At 37.6% G+C, this 5,216-nt stretch overlaps 1 pseudogene; it reads right to left on the reverse strand.

Annotated features, from left to right (window-relative positions):
- Window positions 1-1,086: 1,086 nt before the first annotated feature.
- LOC142430621 (EKC/KEOPS complex subunit GON7 pseudogene) lies at window positions 1,087-1,651 on the reverse strand (annotated as a pseudogene).
- Between the last annotated feature and the right edge of the window lie 3,565 nt (window positions 1,652-5,216).

A 5,216-nucleotide genomic window follows, 5' to 3' on the forward strand; every position in this document is an offset into this window, starting at 1 on the left:
TTGCATTTTCCCATAGCACTGCCCTTGTAAGCTGTGTTCAACATTACAACAGTGTCTGAGGCATATATCCTGATCAGGAAACATAATTTAAAAGCCACACACTGGACTCTTAAATTGGCCATCACAAAAATCGAGGTTCAAGCAAAATTGCTTTCACAACAAAACTCACTGTGACCGGAAAGAATCTTCCCAGGAGACATCACTGGGTGAACTAACTCAATGCTTTCCTGATGGAAAAAAAAATGCATACTACAAAAACTTTTCCCAGTGGAGCTTTTTCCCTTTCTTTTGGTTGTGTTTTGAGTTTTTTGGGGGAGGTACCCCCACAGAACTATTCTTCCAGCCCTATTTAGTCACATCCATCATCCAGAAAAAAGAGAACCCCAACTCCTCTGGCCTTGTTTACCAGTGGTCTGTCATCTTTAGATATTTAACCTAAATCATAAAAATTCAGGAGTCTCAGCCATACCAGATATCAAAACCATTCCACTAGTCTTAATATCAACCCTACTCTTACATGCAATAACATCATCACACTACCAGACACTGTCCCCAACTGCTCAAAGACTTCTGATCCACACACCCTTGGCTACCACAAGGACAAGGTTTAGACAGCAGATGTTCTTTTGTTGGCATTGTTGTTGCTCTGTGTTCTATCATTCCTATAATCCCTCCATGTTTAAAACAATTTGTGCACTCTTCTTATAATTCATCCTTAATCAGGACTTCATTATTTGCTGGTATATGTATGAACACGGGGGGGGGGGCGCAGGGTAATGTTACTTTACTTTTTTGCTTTCACTTAAATTTGTTTTCCAGTTTTTGAACCAATCATCAATCCAGAAGTTAGCACCCACATCAGAGACAATGCTCCTGGGCAAAACTTAGAGCCCAAGCAAACATATATAAAGAGCTCTCACGATTCTTACTCTAGTATAATTTTTTTTTAAAACTTTACTTTTACCCTTTCCTTCTTTAATATTTAAATGTTGGTTTCTTATCCCTTTTAACCTATCTTTTATTTTTCCCTTTCTTTTATTCTCTTCAAACATTTTCTTTGCATCTCATTCTTTTTTTTCCCCAAGGGCTCTGATTTTATTTCCATGGTTTGACAGTTCTTCCCCACTCAAGAAAACAGATTTTTTTTTCCTTTGATAAAATTGTCCCGGGGAATTAAAGATGATTTTTCCAAACAGTCGCATGATAACATTCTTAAGTCTTCCTGACATGGTAGTGCATGGTAATTGGGATAGTAGGTAATTAGGATAGTAGCAGTCTTTTAGTTAAAAATCTTATCAACACTATTGTAAAAATGGTGACTTCAGCCTTTTTGCAGAGGGTCCATCTGAGTTAGTTCCGTTATCAACGTTATTTTCATCTTCTATACCATCTTCATCATCACCGAATTCATCGTTCACGGCCTCCTCAGCCGCCGCTGCCGCCGCGGCGTCCGGCGCTCCCCGCTGCATCAGGGGGTTGAGCAGCTCGTTCACACTCTCCCTCATCTGCTGCAACGCCGACAAAAGGCCCTCGAAAGGGTCGCCTTCATTCGGCACCTCAAAGGACACCCGCAGCTGCTGCCGCCGCCCGTCCCACTCCACAAACTCGCCCAGCAGTTCCATGGCGACTACACAGCTTCAAACCCGCACCAGAACGATGCATCTCATTCTAATGAAAATAAAATCTAACACTATTCTTACAATTTATTATCTTTTCCCCTGATCTATTAGCATTACCCATTTTCTGGTCATAGCAACAAGTACATTTGGGAGACTTAATTTCCTTTCATTTAAACTACAAAATAACACTACACGATCTCTCACTTTTTTTGCTTACTTTTTCTTTACTTCTCCCTCCTCCAACACTTCGTCTTCTACTTTTTAATCTACCCCAATAAAACCTAATCTAACACTCTCCCTCATACAGTTCATACTGTCCACTGCCCCTCTACTGTACTATCTAACAGAGTTAAACACTCCCACATAACATTACTTCTCTGTCAACCTTAATAGTTAATCCAAGAATCAAGAATCAAGAAAAGATTTCTGTGTGTGTCTGTGTGTGTGCGCGCGTGTGCACACACACACACACACACACACACACACACATGAAGGAGAAACAAACAACCAAATTCCAAACAGAACTAAATGTAATGTCTGAAATTGAACAGGCTATGGAATTACCAGAAAAATAAATTAAAAGAATGATGATAGCACTCATGCAACTGCTGAAGGGAGAGACTGAGAGGAAAAGTGAAACAATAGAAAAAAGCTTGTAAGTTCACTACATGCCATAGAATAAAAAATCCAAACAAAATCAAATAATACAATAGCAGCATTACAAAACACTCTAAAAAAGAAACAGAAGAGAAGAGAGAGAAACCTGAGTTAGTGGGATTGAAGACAAATCTGTCGACGCCAATGTAAAGAAAAATGTGAAAGAGAAATAGAAAAACTTAAGAACAATGTAGGACGCAATCAAGAAGAACAACTTATATCTAATGGGAATCCAGAACAGGAAGGAAAAATACATACAAACAAGGAATTGTATTAGAATTCTCTTAAGAAAATTTTCCTCAATGTCTAAAGGATGAAATGATAATTATTCAGCAAGCCAAAAGAATTACAATCAGGAGAAACCCCGAATGGAAAACTACCCTGCACAATGTATTCACTATGTCTAATATCAATTGGTAAGGGAAGAAAATGTAAGTGAAGATAGCAAAAAAAAAAAAAAGAACAATTAGATACAATGGGTCAAAATTAGCATAACTTCAGATTTCTCAATGGAAACTGTGCAGGCAAGAAGAAAATAGAGTGAATTACACAGAGCACTGGAAGAAAAAACTGTGAACTTACAATATTTTACCCAGCAAAAATATCACTCAAAGATGATGGAGAAATAAAGCATTGTAAGAGAAGAAGAAATTCAAAAACTCACATATAGATTGTGATAAGAGTTGTATGAATCCCTAATAAAATGATTTTTAAAAGAATTCACAAGAACAAGACCACCACTCTGTTAAAAAACAAAAAGCCCAAGTCCAGTGAAATACTATGGCCATCAATAACACCATCACATTTATTTGAAACAAACATACAAGACAATTCCTAACAAAAATAAACACACCCAGAGCAACACTGAAAGCAATAAATTAACATAGGAAAACAATGAAACTATGAAAATACACATTAAAAACTCACACAAAACATTAACAAATGTAAAGAAAAATATCGGTAACAAATATATACATGCCAAGAATCTCACTGAATGTCAATGGACTAAATTCACCCATAAATGCATGTAAACCCCAATGCTATCCACATCATCAATGAGAAAGCTGGAACAAACATAAGTACTCTATTGTAGCTCATGCAGAGACCACTAAGTACAATGAAAGAGGAACACACAGAGGAAGACAAGATAGATAACTAGAACATGCTAGAATTACATCACTTATGCATAGTGAAAGATTTTATCAGCAGATTAAAATGATAGCCCACAAACTGGCATGGGGGTATGGGATTACCAACAACATATCACACACAGAACTAATCTTCAAAATGTACAGAATTCTACAACAGCTCAATAAGAAAATAACAAACTAACTAATTAAGAAGTGGGGAAAAGACATAAGCAGGCATTTCTCCAAAATGAAGTACAGATGCTAACAAACACAAAAAAATGGTTTTGATAACTAGTCATCAGGAAGATGCAAATTAAAACCTCAATAAGATACCACTTTATACCCATAATACTAGCCCAATTAAACAAACAACAACAAAACAAAATCCATAGGAAACAACAAATGCTGGAGAAGATGTGTAGAGGTTGGAACTAGTATTCACCATGGTGGACTAGTAAATAAAGCACTATGGAAAATGATATGGCAGTACATACACAACTGGGAATGGAAATTCCATATGCCCCATCAATACTACTATTAAGTATATACCCCAACGAAATGAGATACAATATGCTTAATTGTATGCTCTCCCATATTCAAAGCAGCACAATTCACAATAGCAAAAACTGGAAGCAGAAAAATATCCCATAGTGGAAGCATGAATTAAGAAACTATGGTGTGTACACATAACGGAATACAAAGCATTCCTAAAAACAACAACAAAAACCAAAATAGTGCAAGGACCAGGAAGGACCTGGAAACAATTATCCTGAGTGAGGTTAATCAATCACAAAAGAACAAATGTTGTATGAACCCAGTAATATAAGGAGAAACCCCAATTCAAAATATCTTAGAGATCAATTCCTAAACTAAGTGCAGAAAGTTACCTACCACCATGTGTGCACTTCATTAAGAATCACCTCAAACAGGAGATCTCACATCGTCTGGGTCACTCTGTCAAGAAGGGGGAAAGGGGAAAGACCTTCCATTTGATGCTATACAACAGTGAGAGAAGTCTCTGACAAATGAACAGGACCCCCACAGGTATGAAGGGAAAACCTTACTGGAACATCAAAGTAAGACCAGGGGAAGGCGGCAACTACATTTGAAAGGAGGGGTTGATAATTTTGTTGCTGGGTATGGTTGGTAAATGAGGAGGAGCAACCTCACTTCATGAAGGATGCTAAACAATAATTGTTGGGAACCTAAGTGGTCAATAAACCTGATTGTATGTTGCAGGGTTGACACTAGTAATATGTTTCTACCCAACCCTGGATGAACTATGCTATGGAGTAAACACTATGATGACTGTAGATGTTGGCCTGTAAGGTCCACACCAGGAGGACTCAGAGTAGAAGCCCTACTGAATGCACTGAACCATATCCCAAATCTACCTGTACCCTTGACTAAGGATTGAACTATTTTTATGGCAGAGGAGGCAAAGTGTGGCCACCCAAAAACTGTGGAAATGGTGGTCATTGGATCTTGGGTGGCACCCCTTCTTAGTGGGTATCCAATGATGTGGCACCAAGAACCACCAAAAATTTAATACCTCAATGTGTTCCTTACAATAATATGACCAGTTTTAATTTGATAGGCAAGTACCTGCACTTGTAACGATTGATAAAAGTAAATTTTCCCTAACACCAATTACCATGCTCAGTGTAAGCAGAGCTCATTCAATTAAGAAATCTATCTGTACAAAGCAACAACTTGTGGATTGCAACTCAAAGTGATATACTTGCATAAACCCCTCATATCAACAGTATCTTAAATTCTATGTCATAGGATAAATTATTGATGCTATCAA

Source organism: Tenrec ecaudatus, chromosome 17, assembly GCF_050624435.1.
Source record: "Tenrec ecaudatus isolate mTenEca1 chromosome 17, mTenEca1.hap1, whole genome shotgun sequence".
NCBI lineage: Eukaryota > Metazoa > Chordata > Mammalia > Afrosoricida > Tenrecidae > Tenrec > Tenrec ecaudatus.